This window comes from Solanum verrucosum, unplaced genomic scaffold (assembly GCF_900185275.1).
Source record: "Solanum verrucosum unplaced genomic scaffold, falcon-dt-bn FXZP01000062.1, whole genome shotgun sequence".
NCBI lineage: Eukaryota > Viridiplantae > Streptophyta > Magnoliopsida > Solanales > Solanaceae > Solanum > Solanum verrucosum.
The window spans coordinates 7544093-7561463 of NW_026020477.1; the positions used below are offsets into that span (position 1 = coordinate 7544093).

The window sequence follows — 17371 nt, forward strand, 5'->3', positions numbered from 1 at the left end:
TTATATAGTTTTGTTCCTGATCATGTCTTTTCTAACGTGTCCACACGTCCATCCAAGTACTCTCATCTCGACACTACATTCATCTATTGAACGTGGACGTTCTTGATAACCAACACTCTGCCCCATACAACAATGTTGATCTAATCACCACTCTATAAAAATTATCTTTAAGTCTTGATGACATATTTTTATCGCACATTATCCTGAATGTGAGCTTTTATTTAGTCCACCCAACTACAATACAATGTGTGACATCATCATTAATTCCTCAATCTTCTTGAGTTATGCATCCAAGATACTTGAAGATTGTAATAGACAAACATAGCTTTTATAGCTGCTTTATCTGCCTAACGTTGTGTAAACCAAAAATGAATTAACAAATGTGAAGCAAGACTTACTCCCTCCGCATAAAAAAAAAACTATGTTGTTTATTACTTGTGTCAAAGATTAATATAATTAACTTACGAAAAATGGTGACAAAAATTGCTAGTACCTCTTATATACTCACATAATTTGCGTAAACACGAAATTCAAGAAAAAGGTATTTAAGAATTTATAGCCTCAAATATGTCATAAGATTTTTTGTAATCGTAAAAACATGAAACTAAGAAATTTAAAGTTATATTATTTTTAAATGTAAGAAATACATCTCATATTGCTAACAATAGTAAGAAAATCATATTATGTAAAATGAAATGAAAGGGGAAGAGTAGAAACTATGATAAACAAGTTTGGAATTGGAAATAATACTATTCCATTGTAGTAAACCCTCTCCCCCATTTTTAAACAAATCCTGGCCTTGTACTTGTAAATCTACCCTAGAGACCCCATATATATTTTGGAATTGGAAAAAACCAAAAGCAAAAAAGTTTCCATTGTTGGTTGTTAGTATTGCCTCATTCAATGACCTGTATAGTTTTGTATGGCTTAGCCTAGACTATGTAATCAAATCATTTTTTTCCTAAATTACAACTTTCTTCCCAAACTTGATATAGAAAGAATCAAATATGGTCAAAATAATAAAACTCAAGGAAATGCCAGCTTTATTTTCTAATTAAAATATTGTTCTTTTTTGTATCATTACTCCTTTATAATTCAAAAAATAATGCAGAAACTTGATCAGACAAAATTAAAAACAACTATTGCAGTATGCTCGTTTTGGAAATTACATCAAAAAAAAATTTCACTTGTCTTATATAGTTTGTTGATGTTACGAAGATACCCATGATAGAAGACTCAATTGATATACTATCAAATTACATTTGGGACCCTGATTAAAGGAATAAGCATGTGCACTAAAAATGTCTATATATAGTGGAGAACTATCTCATTAGGGTTGTGCTATGAGTTATGTTATTTATTTTAATTAACTATTTTATAATAACAATCTAGAATCTCCCTTTTCTATTTTCCTTTTGTTCTTTGATCAGCTTGCAAGTTGTTTTATGATCAATACAAACCTTAGTTTGTTACAATTGATTTCATATGAACCCTTGGTGCAAATATATTTCTCCCTAAAATACTTGTAATTGTGATTCGAACTAATAATGTGGCCAAGGAGGGATCAATAAGGGATATGGTTGAATGGTAATTATTACTTCATCTCTAATTAGAGATATTAAGTTTGAATTATGGAGGATATGGTCATAGTGAGGATCGGAGCAATGATTTTCACTAAGGGAGTTCAAAATATGAAGAAGTAAACTCACGAACTAGTCGAAGTGAGTTCAACATCTACTATATATACAGAAAACAAATAATTTAACCATATATAAATAGGACTATTTTTCGTCGAAGGGAATGCAAATGAACCTCCTATCCCCGAATTGACTCCGCTTTTGGATATGAAGTCATTTTTATTAGGAGACACTAGACCCTCAATATAGGACTTTTCGGTGTGAAACTAGATCTAACTCAACTCCAACACGGATACAAGTTACAACACACCAAGTGAAATATTTTTTAAAAAAACACGTTGTTAATGTAGTTTGTAGCATTGCTTTTTGGCAATCGAAAAAAAAGAAAAAAGAGTGTAGCTTGTAGAATGTGTTGATTGACGAGATACACTATAAAGATAACGCTAGGTTGAAGATTTGAAGACAGACCCAAAACTTTAAAGGTTTGGGGTTGAGAGGGATTAAAACAGAGCACTTGGAGTTCAAGTTCAGTGAAGCAAAGTATGAGATAGATAAATCTCGAAGTAAGGATTGATACACAAGTCATTATAAAAGGAGAATTTTTAAGTATATTGGGTCAATAATCTAAGAAAGTGGAGAAATAGACGATGATGTCACACATCGTATTGAAGCAACGTGAATGAAATGGAGGCCCTTGCATTAGTGGCGGAACTATGATTTTTAATAAGGGGGTTCAAAATATGAGATATAAACACACGAACTAACCGAATGAAGTTCGACATCTACTATATATACATAAAAAATAATTTTAACCATATATAAATAGTACTATTTTCCGTCGAAGGGAGTTCAAATGAACCCCCTAATAGAAGGTTGGCTCCGCCCCTGCCTCGCATATGATGTCCTGTGTGATAGGAATGTGTCACAAAGACTTAAGTTCTACAAAGTGGTTGTTAGACAAACTATGTTCATGTATGGGCAGAGTGTTAGCCAATCAAGAACTTACACATTCAAAAGATGAAAGTAACGGAAATGAGAAGGTTAGAAGGATATGAGTTCATACGAGGAGAAATAAGTTTAGAAATGAAGATATACATAGACAAATTGTGAGTGACCTACGTGGTGACATGGTACATCTTTAACTCATTGAGAATATGACTCCAAATAGGAAACATAGAGATTGAGGATTAGGGAGAAAGTTAACATAATTGAGAGATTTTCTTCTTCTTTTTTGTAGGAGAGGATGATTCTAGCTTGGAGTACCTTATTTGCTCCCACTTTTCCTTTTTAGTATGGAGTATTAAATTTTTTATTATCTTATTTTTAAATTTTATTACTAATATTGTTCTTTTTCTTTGATTATTTTACTATTTTTGCAGTCAATATTTTTCTATTTTATTATTGCATCAAAGCTTCTTTCACTTAGTCTTTTTTCAAATTTATTTAAAATACATATATTTTTAAATCGAGAGTCTATTATAAATACTCCTTATGTTCACTTTTAATTGTCATGGTTTCCTGTTTTAAAGTCAGATGATAAGAACTTTGACTAACATTTTTACGATGTATTTTTTATCATATTGATATGCAAAAAATTGTAATATATATTTCGTATAGTTTTTGAATATTTAATTTTATGTTTAAAATATTAATTCAATTTAATTTCACTTTTAAAATTAATTAAATTGACTTTTGAAAAGTGTAATCTAACAATTAAAAGTGGACGGGAGAATAGTTGTTTGGAGTTGTGTAGTTTGTAGATGTTCAAAATGTAGAGTAAAATCACTCGCAAGTTGCCTTGGGATTTCACCTTTTCTTCTCCTTTTACATTTCCCTAAGTCCCAAGTGAGAGAAAAATGTACACAAAATTATAAGGCTTTTTGTTCAGATAATGTAGCTAACCTATAATAGTAATATAGGCTGAATAATAGGTAACCTATAATTTTAAAATTTTTCACATAAAAAATAGTAAACCATTACTGTAATAATGTTGGGAATAACAACAGTAGTGGTTTATTTTATATTTGGAAAAATATTACCATAAATTATGAGTAGAATTATGAAATAGAAAAGAAAAAAAACTTATTTCCAATATTTAATTTGTCTTTGTATCTTTTACTTTTTTATTTATGGAAATTATGTTCCCAATGATTTGTTTTATCAGTTGATATTCACTAGGATTATTCTTTATTGGCCATATACTTCAAAATTTTCAAATTTTTGTTTAATATTATCTTATGTTCCAATTATTGTTTTGGATAATCGTAATTGTTGGCATTTAAGAAAAGCGAGAAGGAATTTTGCTATTTTTTAGTTGTAAATATGCTGATTTTATTATTGGGATTAATTCGCTTAAATGATTCGTAATATGAGGAGTTTTATGCTGGTATAATATGAAATAAGAATATCAAAAGTATTTAATAAGGCATGAATTTAGAATTAAAAAAATAAAAGTGTCTTTTGGCTCTTCAAATTTATATCTCTTTGGTATTTTAATTTTCTAATATAAATAATAATAAAATTATTATTAATTTCTTCATTATTGTAGGACTTATCTAGGAGGCTGTTTGGTAGGAGGTTGATGATGGGAGAAACTCCCACATCAATGAACGGGGTCCTTGGGATTCCTTAAGCTAATTTTGAGATTTTAATTAAGCCTAAATTAATTTAACAATGTATTAGAGTCGAATATGATGTAATCCTAGACCCCCAAAGAAATCAAATAATTGCAGGGTGAAAATATCATACAACGAATCGAATAATGAAATCCCAGATAAAAAGGAAGAGGGGTTTCGAAGACCTCTTTATAATATTTGGACAATCTCCTCTTTGACCAACTAGTTTTTATCGTGTAAGTTAGACGCAAATCTAATTTAACCAAAAAAAAAAAAAAAAAAGAATATTAAATATATGTATGAACTTTGAGACGTATTGTTTAATTTCTTATTTCTAGTATTTTCAATACGTAACATAAAGACGAATATGCCCTCAACTTTTAGCTAGGGTACATTTTTTGTTACCAAAGAGGAGATGAGAATCTAGTTCATCCTCCTGGTTTTTATCGTTACATGACGGCATCACCTAGGGAGTATAAGGGTCTATTGACTAAATCACCCTCCCCTTTTCATGTTAATTACTACTGATGCTTTTGCCTAATTAAAAGTAATCCACTTTCCATCTCAAATAATTGTTGTTCTTATTTTTTTTTTAAAAAAAACTACTTATCTACTTTATTTAAAATATTTATCATTTTAGAACTTCAAAACAAAATTAATCGTTTTATTCTTAGTATTAATAATTCTCGAAGATGACAAATTTCTCAATTTGTCTTTGTCTCATATTATTTATCCATAAATAAGCATAAATATTTACTTCATTTGTCTCGTATTATTAATCCATTTTGTTTTTTAACACGCTAAATCATAAATATTGAAGGTTATTTGTAGTACTATTTTGTTGTTTACTCCCTCCGTTTCATATTAGTTGATCACTTTTATTTTTACACGCATATTAAGAAATTATAAATAAAAAGATATTTTCTCTAACTCTCCCCTTAAAAAAAACTTCTTGAAAATTTTACAAATAAATGTGAACACTTTAAAAAATAATTAATTGTAAAGGTAATATAATTTTTTTTACTTAAGATGGATAACAAATACTCCCTCTATTCCTAATTACTTGTCCACTTTTGAATTGATGCACCTATTAAGAAAACAATAATTGACATAGTGAGTTTACCATTTTACCTCTATTAATTATGAAGTGGATGAATTAAAAACTTAACATTTCCTAATTACTTGTCCATTTTTGAATTGATGCACCTATTAAGAAAACAATAATTGACATAGTGAGTTTACCATTTTACCTCTATTAATTATGAAGTGGATGAATTAAAAACTTAACATTTCCTAATTACTTGTCCACTTTTGAAGTGATGCACCTATTAAGAAAACAATAATTGACATAGTGAGTTTACCATTTTACTTCTATTAATTATGAAGTAGATGAATTAAAAACTTAACATTTTCAAGAAGCTCTACCTTTTTCAAAGTAATTAATTGAAGATATAATAGGTAAAAAAATTTTTGTCCTTTCTTGATTTGTCAAAATGGACAAGTAATTAGGGACAACTAAAAAAGGAAATGTGGACAAGTAATAGGGACAAAAGGAATATGAAACAACTATTTTTAGTAAGATGATTAACTAATATGGGGCGAAGGGAGTACCTCTTTTTAACACATTTTGATTTAGGGAAAATGCATAAATTCCCCCTTGAACTTGTACCGAAAAGTCAGTTACACACTTAAACTATCATGACGACCTATTACACACCTCTGCTATTTAAAAGTGAATTTATTTACCCCCTAAAGCTGTCATGGCAAAATAATAATAATTAAAAAAAATCATGCGCGTTAGATAATTATTAAAGTAAAAAAATAAATTAAGAATCAAAATATTTCTTAACCCCCCCCCCCCCCACATCTCTTCTTCTTCACACCCCACCCTCCTCATCTTCTTCACACCCCATTAAGTTTAAAATAAACCAATAACAAGAAACAACCAAGAAATATATCACTTCAAAAAGAAGTTAAATTTTGGGAGGTTTCAATCTGTGGGGCTTTGGCGGACGCTTTTGAGTATTGAGTGATCGATTGAAAATGGGAGGAAACTTATTTTTCTATTATCTCTATTTTTTAAGAAATCTCGAGGAAGAACATGGAAAAATAACAAATAATGTATGCCCAAATGAAAAATCTGAAAAATATTTACAATTACAAGCCGCAACAAATAACAATGAAAGCTTAGTTTCCATGGCCAATCAATGGAAGAAATCGAAGCAACCTTCTTGTGGGTACATTTTGGAATGGAAGAATTCTTTCACTCCAGAATCAACTCCAGATTGCAGGCAATTTCCTTGGTGGTCATTGCTAAAACTTTCTTCTTTACCATCTTGCAATGAAGAAGATAAAATTATTAGAGAATTTTAATAATTAATTAGGAATTAATTAGTGTAAAATATAATTAATAATATAGAAGTTAAGTAATAAAGAAAAGAAAGTAAAAAGGATATATAAAAATACAATTTATGACATGGCGTTGACGTAGCACTGGTGTGGTAGCGAGTGTAATACACCACATACTATGAGAGTGTGTTGCACATAGCAGGGTAGTATTAAATTCACTTTTAAGTAGTAAAAGTGTGTAATATGTCGTCATGATAGTTGAAGCGTGTAAGTGACTTTTCGGGACACGTTTAGGGAGGAATCTATGCCTTTTCCCTTTTGATTTATGTGCCTTATTCATCATTATCAATATTAATAATGGATGAAATTTCCAATATTAATACTCCCTCCATTTCAAATTAATTGAATTGTTGAGGTGTTTCACACCCTTTAAGAAAAGAAGATTAAAACATAAATTAGACATAACTTTTCATTTTTACCCTTATTAATTATTGTCAAAATTCTAATTAAAATAACTAAACATTAATTAATAACTACTTCCAATACTAACTAATGAAGGGTAAAATTGAAAGAACACTCTAAAAATAGTCTTGAAAATTTAACAATTAAGTTAATTTGAAAAATGAAAAATGTCTCAACAATTCAATTAATATGAAATGGAGGGAGTAAGTTTTAAGAGAATGATAACTTAAGGGTAACATGATTTTTAAAATTAATTCTATCTTGGTTTTGTAAATTGACAAGTAATTTGGATTAATTATTTTTAATAACGTGGACAAGTAATATAAGACAAAAGTAGTATACCTTAAAACTTATAAGGGTAAAATAAAATAATTAATTATTTTTAATAACATGGAGTATTCTCTATGTCCCATTTTACTTGTCCATTAACTCCATTATACTAAAAATAAATGTTATTTTTACTTGTCTAATTTAAAAAATCAAGAGATAATTTATCACTTTGTTCCTAATTTATCCTTATTATTCAACAAATTAATTTCTCAAGATATAATTTATTATATTCAAAGGATGATACTATAGTAAATTTATCATTTTATTAATTACTCCTTTCGTCCAACAATAATTGTCCATTGTACTATTTTCGGATGTCCAACAATACTTGTCCATTTTATGAATTCAATGGATAATTTTATACTTAGTTCTTAATTCATCCTTATCATTAATTATAGCTATTTTCTTATAACATTTTTTAAGACATTGTATTTATTATATTCAATGAGTGATATAATAAGATTATCCTTCTATTTATAGTTTCTTAAGAAGCGTGCAAAGTCAATAGTGGACAACTATTATTGGGCAGAGGAAGTACTTCTTAAACGGTGTGCTAAGTCAAATATAAACAAATATAAATAGACAAAAAATATATTTCTTAAGAAGCATGTAAATAAAAGTACAACAAATATTTTGAGGTGAAAGAAGTAACGTCAATTGTTTGTTTAAATTAACTTATTTTAAGTATTCTAAAATTGAAACAGCTTTAAAAAATATTATTTTTATTGTAATAGTAATTGGTAAAATTAATTAAAAAGGTATTTAAATTAAAAAGACAAAAGTAAACCAAAAATCATACATTAAATTTTTTTGACTCAGGCCAAAATCCATAAATTTGAAAATAATACAAATGTTAAATCAAAGATAATGACTGTCAACGACATATGAACCTAATTAAAATTTTAACAGCTAAAATTATGCCATTTGGCAAAGCTCCATTAAGGATACTTAATTATCATTAAAAACCTTGCTTTTATGATAAGTTTATTATTGTGTTCTATTTATTTATTAGTGTCTCAGAGTTATATAAATGTTCTGTTATATAACCTTTTCAAATATAAACCAAAAAAAAAAGGATAGAGAAAAGGTAAATTTATACACTTCAATAACTTAAATATGAAAGTAGGATTTTCTCAACAACAACAAAATAAAATAAAATATATATATATATATATATATAATTTTCATTTTCCTAGTTGGTAACGAAATTATATTCTCATCGAATTACATCCTAGCTATAAAATCATTTTTCTTCTTGTTTTTGTTCCCAAGTGATTGATCGGCAAGAGAATTTAGTGGCAGAGCTATTCTTGTCTAAGAGATATTAATTAATATTTTTTAATTAAAAAAATTAAATTATATAAATAATTTTTTTCTGTTCATATATATTATATATTGAAACTCCATCTTTATAATTATTAGAATTGTTGATCTTTTATACTAATGAATTTTCGTAATAATATCAAAATTAATAAAATGTAACAGCATACAGTAGTTCGTATATAGAATTCACGATTATTTTAAGAGTTTGTTTGACAAAAATTGTTAAACCAAACCAATAAAGAAAAACATAATTTTACTGCAGTTGATGTTTACAATAATGGTTTGTACTTTTTAGTTTACAAGTAAAAATTAATAAATTATATATACAATTTTCCTTTTAAGTTTTTCAAATTTATATTGTCGTTTTTCTCTATTATTATCATTATTATTATTATTGGTTACAGCTCAATCATTATTCAATTACATTTTCGGTGGGTCTCAGTACAGAACTACATTATATTGTTTTTTCCCCCTCATAAATAATAACTAATCAATCTGAAAATTATATCCAATTGCCATAAATTTATAATCTGCTTGCAAAATATATAGTTAAACAAACATAATAATCCTACAAATAATTGAATAGGATATATATGACTTTTTCTAGTATATTTGAGTAATAATAATTATCATTATGAAATATAAACATTATAAATTGAATTTGGTGGGTCGCTGGAGCCAAAAAAAACTGTGCCTAATTCTTGCCAATAATTGTCTTTATGTACACCTGTTTTTATTTATTTTATTCTTTAATTTACTCATATACAAAAGAAATAAATAAATAAAATAATATTTTATAATATTGATATGATTCTCTTAGAACGTTGACATGGTTTTTGATAATGTATGGCACTTTCTTTACCAGCCGTTCCTTCATATCATTGGGATCCGATTTCTTAAAATTGTTCATTAATTAATAATTATTTAATTAAATCTCTAACTCAATCTTACTCAATAAGCTTAACTATTTCATCTACCCATAAAAATAAATAAACAATTACAACTTGTTTCACCTTTTTTGACATTATATTATTAGAATAATTAGATGTGTGGGAAGACACTTGGTCAAATATTTCAAAACGTATTTCTTGATAAGAGTTAAAATAATAAAGTTACAAAAGCATTGTACTATAGTCTAGATTTAAATATTTTATCAAGTGACTTTGTACAACTTTTTTTAGTTAGGCATATGATTTTTGGAACTTAAAAATGTTGAAATTTAAATATGAGAAGACAATATGGGGTAATTGATATTCTCCGCGAGTAAATTACATGTTTGATCGGTATGCTAAAATAATTTTATTCATAGTCATAAATATAAAAAAAATAAACAGTGTTATATAGAAATATGTATATATAAAAATATTTGAATAGAAGGATATATAACGTAAAAATATGTATTAATATAAAAATATAGATAGTTATCGGCTATTATTTGCATAGAATTAGGATATATAACGTACAAATCTCAATTTTGAAATTTTACTTTTAAAAAAGAATGTTATTTTTTTTTATAATTAGAAATAATTTTTTTTAATTATTAAATAATTTATAATCATATAAATGTCTAAGATTTTTTTAAATCATAAATTTTATTTTTGGCATAATACATAAATATGTCTTTTAATTTGACTTTAGCTGATATCTATGCCTATCAACTTTAGATGTGCACAAATAGACACTTAAACTTGCATAAAATTAAACAAGTATAGACACACGCGTCCTCCGTAGCACACATAGGGTATAAAATTGTCACGTAGGGTGCCACGTAAGTTTAATGTGTCTATTTATTAAATTTTATATAAGTTTAAATACTTATACACATTCAAAATTAGAGAGCATAAATGTCAGTTGAAATCAAATTGAATGATGCATTTGTGTATTATGCCTTCATATTTTCCCCATTCAATTTTATGGTAAGTCTTACTTATATTGGGAAGGAGGGAGGGAGTAGAAGTAAATACTTGTAATACCACTAAAAGCATTGGAAATGGTGGTGCATCATGAATCATATAAAGGCAATCAATGAATGGACCTATCATTTTTGTAGGGAACTTTGTCCTTGTTTCTTTGAGTAGTAAGGCCCCATTTTGGGTCCTACTTGAACCCCTTCATACAAGAAGTGGGTTGTCCAATATGGAAAGATAATTGCAATATTAGAACACAAGAAACTCTAGTCTAACATTTTGTCATTTTCTGATATTTGATCATTATCATCACTTTTAAGTATAATGTCATTATCCTAGACTGTTTTTTAATGGTATTGGTTGAGTATAAGGCAGGATACTATGAACCATCCACATTTACATAGCCCTATTGGTAAATTAAGCACTTCACTTTCCTATTTTTATTCCCCTTCCATATTTATCTTAAAAGCATTTTTATTAACCAATATCATATACGCAATTAGCCAATGAGATGAATCTAATTGAAATCCATAAGTCCCAAAGGAAAAAAGTTTTTGCATTTGATTAAATAGCACAATCCAAATCTGGTATCTAGGTCGCGACAAAGTATGTATCTGATAAACTATTATCCACAAGGTGAAACCTCTAAGCTATTGTATGAGATATTAACGAAGATTATATTTATGGATGCATTACCATAAATAAAATAGTACTAGAATAAAAATAATATACAAGTAAAGCAATTTATCTAGAGTCAAGAATACAAATAATACATGTGGACATAACATACCATTTGCTACAATAACTATGCAATATAGATGGTCTATATTAGATACTTCAAGCTATCCAACCGAGCTTATGCTTTTACCACTTACACTAATTAGATGTTTCAAATGCACATAGACAACACATATAACATGCTTTTATGAAAAAATAAGTTAACTAAGAGCTAAAACCTCACTTGCTTGAAAGTCGATAGTGCAAATCTTACTTGAATCGCAAAAATCAACTCAACCAAACTCTAATAATCTCACTATATATATCAATAACCAATCCACATTAGTCTAGGTAACACAATCCTATAATTTTAGGATATACCGCGGTCAAAGTCAACTCTTAGTCACCTAAAGCTCGCCCCTCAGGTCAACAGATTAAAAATACAAAATTAATTATGCGGACGCATTACCAATAAGATAATGAATTCAATACTATAGCCAAAACACTATTTTGATATCAAATTCTAAGTCAAATCGATGATTTTCATTTCTTGGATCGACTAGTTAGGGAAAATATTTCATACAAAGAAATTGATGATATTGTACTATAGTTTATACCCTCTTTGGACATGCCAAATGATCTAGTCAAGAAGAAAATAGGTATAATGACTTCTAACAATTGAAAGTGCAAACAATATGTCTGGATTTTGTGTAACAATTTTAATTGAATCCTATGTGCCATCTAAAGATAATATCTAATTGGCTCTTTCTAATTGGGCAGTATAAATAATTGACAACAATAATTTGATAGCCAAGGAGAAAATGTCATTATCCTATGTTTGTTAGGTTTGGGTAGAAAATTATCAAATGCAACACTAGGACAAAGTCAATAGTATTTGTGTCTTTAGACAAAGTATGAATTCATTTCTTTTTGCTTTTATTTTGTCTTCTCATCTTTGACAAATTGAACCTCCAAATAACTAAAAGTTCACCTGCAAGCTGGTTGAATTAACATTTGATTTATGTGTCAGTTTTTGTGATTCTCCCAGATACACTCAACAAACATAGAACATGACAATAACTTTGACAATCTTGAGAAAAAAAACAGCAAAATTAGGTTACCTTGTGACTCGTTTGTACCTTTTTTGCCTATCATCTTCCTTGTGCACCATGCTTTCTCACTATGTCCAAAATGAATGTGGCCCGGGGTCGATGTAGAGTTGATGGTATGATACGTAGCTTCGATATTTCTTTTAAAATTTTAATTAATATTTATGAATTATTAATTCTGAATTCAGTAACTCAAAACAAACAACAATTAGAATTTCAGAGAGCCCATAAACTTATAATATTGAATTGTCTTTTGGTTGCACCATCTGTATATACAAGACTTGAATATGATTGATTTGTATTTTGGTTCTAACTTCTTAGGAATACGAGAGTTAGTGGGTTCAAAATGGATACGTACATATTCATTCACACACGTAGGCATACACATATATAGAAGAAGTGGATAGTAGGTTCAATAAAAAAAAGGTCACATCTTGTAACGGTTAGTAAATTATAAGAATATGGCTTCTTAACCAAATAAAAAACACAATAACATTTAATTCTAGAGTTTTTATTTCTCTTCTATGCAAATTTTTTACGTAATTATTATAATATAAGATATTTGTGTTGGTGATGTTTCATATGCTCTACATAGATCTAGTTGCTCTCGTCCTCCATAAACTTTTTTTCCTTCTTTTAGAACAGAGACAAAAAATATTTCTAGGTATCCTAGGTCACACATTCTACACTGAATATAATGATTAGCGTTAATAATAACATATTTCGAGTAATATTTCATAAGTGGAATCGGAAGGAAATGATGTATACGTAGGATTGTTTTCGATAGATCCCAGCCCATTTGATGATAGTATGGAAATAAAATTAAACGATTAGAAAGAGAGACTATGAAAATACTTAATAAGTGGAAAACAATAGAATTGTTGTTATATATATATATACTAATTATATAAGACATATGATAACTACATTTTTATAAGGGATTTTGTCAAGAATTAATAATGCAATTCGAATTATGACATTAGTACACCATAATCTTGTTAAGAATTTCCACCTCGGAAAAAGGATGAAAATTTGGTCTTCTTATATAGATTTGGACAATTCTCCTCTCATAAGATAACTTTTGGGACTGAATTATGCCAAAAATCCATTTTTACGAATCAATTTATCATACCAAGTCAAACGAACGTGAGTTTCAATCAACAATCACATCATATATCTTCATTTATTTTATAAGATTTTTATGTATTTTCAAGCCATAAATATTACTACTTCATTTCATTTTGTGTGTCATTTTTTTGGATCCGGCTCCCCTCCATTACCCCTTCTTTCCATTTCGTCAAGTGCACGTCTAGATTAGAGACATGTGTCATATTTAAAGTTTAAAGGTCAAGATTATATTATATTAACAAATATCATAACCATAGTTTAGCCAACTAATTTTAGAAAATTACTCTCCAAATTTGGTAAGAATTACAATATATTCTAAACAAAATTTGACATTTATTAATATCATTAATTTCATATTATATTTTTATATTTAATTATTAAATTGTATGACAAGGTGAGAATCAACTAAACAATTTATGTACTAGTAAACTTTGCTCTTGAAATATTATATATACTATGTTGAGAAACAAAACAAAAAAGTTAAGAATTATCAGTGTGGAAAAAAGCCAAAAAATAAAAGACACAAAATAAACATAAAAAATAACAAGATGAAAGGTTTTTAGAATTAAACTGAAATATAAAAATTATTCCAAGGAGAAAATGTGTCTATTGTGTTTGAAGGTGGGGGGGGGGGGATATAGTATGTTTTTTATAATAATTTTTTTTTTTTTGTGAAATAGAAGATAACATTGTTTTAAATGCAAATGTTTTTGAAGATTATTATATATCACATTAAAAATAAACGTTTCATGTTTTACAATTTTAATATTTAAATATAAATGAAAAATATAAGATGAAATTAATGATATTAATAAATATGAAATTTTGTATGAAATATATTGTAATTCTTACCAAATTTGAAGAGTGGTTTTCTAAAATTAGTTGACTTAACTATGGTTATGATATTGTTAATATAGTATAATTTTGACCTTTAAACTTTAAATATAACACATGTCTCTAATCTAGACGTGCACTTGACGAAATGAAGGGAAGGGGTAATAGAGGGGAGCCGGATCCCATTTTTTCCTTACTAATCCATTAAGTAAAATAGATTGACATTATTTTCATTTTGAAAATATTTAACTTTTAACTTCTTGCTGTCCTTGATTAAGACACGCTTTTATAATATTATATATCTCCTGACAAATTTAAGATAAAAAATTTCAAAGAAAAAACATTTCTGACTATATACCACATAAATTGAAAGGAGAGTACTTAATAAAATTAAATTTACTTTTACCCGTAAACATTGACATATAATGCACTTGATCAAACTCATTATTGCAGTTAATTACAATGAATAATCATATGATACTACACATATGTAGTTATTTTATGTTTTTTTTTTAAATCCAGTATCGGGTGTCCGGTATCCACATTGGAGTCCGATTAAATTGAGATTCGCGTCGGAAAGTCCCACATTGGGGTAAAGTGCTTCCTAACAAAGGCAACTCCTTCGTACCCAAGGGGCTCAAACCCGAGACCTCTTGGTTACCAGTCCACCACCATCCTCGTTGGTTAGTTACTTTATTTTTAAGTGGTGTATATGTTAGCTGGTTTAGCAATGACAAAAGCTATATATCGTGTTGTATGGATGACCAAGTTTTGAAGAAACCAGCTGGTAGACCAATATATCCAGCCATAAGTGTTTAATTAATTTGTTTGGGCAGACAAGTCCATTTTCCAATATAAATAGTGGGGAGGAAAATTCATAAATTCTCTAAATGAGCCATGACCCTAGCTATATATATTATATATATATAATTAATTCTAGTACTGTCAGATCTATATATGATGTCCAATTGGCCATAATGTAAAAAAATGAGGCTTTGATTATTTTTCCAACTACCCATTCTTCATCAATATGTACCAAACTTATATTAATTATAATTATAGTATATTTATATGTGCTACATATATAGTTTATATTATTGCTTACACCTTGTGAAAATTTTACTCTAATAAATGATGACTGAGAACAGGGTCAATTGTCAGTACTAAATCTATGTCCCAAGCCATAAATAAAAATTGGGTTATTTTAGGTTCATTTACATGAGTTTATGTGAAATCTAACTCCTTTTTAGATCGAATCTTCTAGTTGAGCATTACAAAATGACACAATTTTATTATCCTAAAGCTATTTAGAAGACATATTACCTTACGGGTCGTTTAGTAGATAGTTACAGTTATGTATATGTTAATAATGTAAGGATAAAATATCAAAGAATTTATGTATTGTTTATGTAAGTTTTAGTTCTAGAGGGTTAGTCATTTATGTATTAGTTATTTCATTTTCTATTTGCATAAAATAATACATAAATTTCCTCATAATTTATACATGTATTAGTTATACAAGTTTCTAAGTTACAAATCACATACCATGCTAATTTTATATATGAATAACTAACCTCCTAATCAGCTATCAAACATGATATTATTATTTATGCAGAATCTGATATATGTTGGGTTATGAAAGGTGATTAGGGTGTCATGCGGAAGCTTACAATTACAATCAAGATGGTGATAAATTAGATGACAAATAAAGTGATACTAAAACATAATATTATTAATATGAAAACTAATTTAAAAGAAAAATAGTGTAATTGTTGAGAGAATAAATCTCCCCATAAACTAAACTCTTAAACGTCTACATTGTGGAAGCTATTGTGTTATGCTATGAGAATATGAATCTTCAATTTATAGATCTCCAAACTTTTCCTCTGTGGAAAGAATATACCAAATATGGAAGAAAATTATATTTTCCTTTCAGAAAAAGTTAAAACATTTATGGTAATGTTTTGTCTTTTCTTTTAGGAAAAAATAAACTTCAAATAATGTAAGAAAATCAGGGCAAAATCCTAACAAATCTCCTATTTTGGCTGGATTTTCTTAACAAAACTTGATCCGTCTTCTTCACATGCATGATATCTTCGTTCTTCACATAAGCTTCATCACTGCTGCTTGTCATAGTTAAAAATAAAGTTTAAAATATATGGGTTAAAAATGGTTTTAAAATATTTTATTTTTATTTTCAAAAATGCAGCAACAGGAATGTTGAAAATATGACTTTAATCTCTTCTCCACATGTAGCTGGACAAGAATCTTCATTATCATCAAATTTATTGCAAACTGATTTGAAACCACTCGAACTTGTCTTCACTCTTGTTCAATCATTGGATCACTGAACTATGTGCTCTGATACCACTTGCTGGGTTATGAAGGGTGACTAGGGCGTCATGCGGAAGCTTACAATTGCAATCAAGACGGTGATAAATTAGATGACAAATAAAGCGATACTAAAACATAATATTATTAATACGAAAACTAATTTAAAAGAAAATATTATAATTGTTGAGAGAATAAATCATAATATTATTAATATGAAAACTAATTTAAAAGAAAAATATTATAATTGTTGAGAGAATAAAACATAATATTATTAATATGAAAACTAATTTAAAAGAAAAATATTATAATTGTTGAGAGGATAAATCTCTCCATAAACTAAACTCTTAAACGTCTACATTGTGGAAGTTATTGTGTTATGCTATGAAAATATGAATCTTCAATTATAGATCTCCAAACTTTTCCTCCAAGGAAAGAATAAATCAAATATGGAAGAAAATTATATTTTCCTTTCAGAAAAAGTTAAAACATTTATGATAATATTTTGTCTTTTCTTTTAGGAAAAAATAAACTTCAAATAAGGTAAGAAAATCTAGGCAAAATCCTAACAATATATGCATAACTCAGCTTCAAACTAGCTACCAAACCATGTATGTGTATGAGACACC

At 27.8% G+C, this 17371-nt stretch overlaps 2 protein-coding genes across 3 annotated transcripts in view; both read left to right on the top strand.

Moving 5' to 3' along the window:
• Nucleotides 1-17371, top strand: part of LOC125809198 (gamma-glutamylcyclotransferase 2-3) — a 1073903-nt gene that overhangs the window by 1033122 nt on the left and 23410 nt on the right. The window lies entirely within an intron of this gene.
• LOC125809192 (uncharacterized) overlaps nt 1-17371 on the top strand; it is a 511850-nt gene that overhangs the window by 36881 nt on the left and 457598 nt on the right. The window lies entirely within an intron of this gene.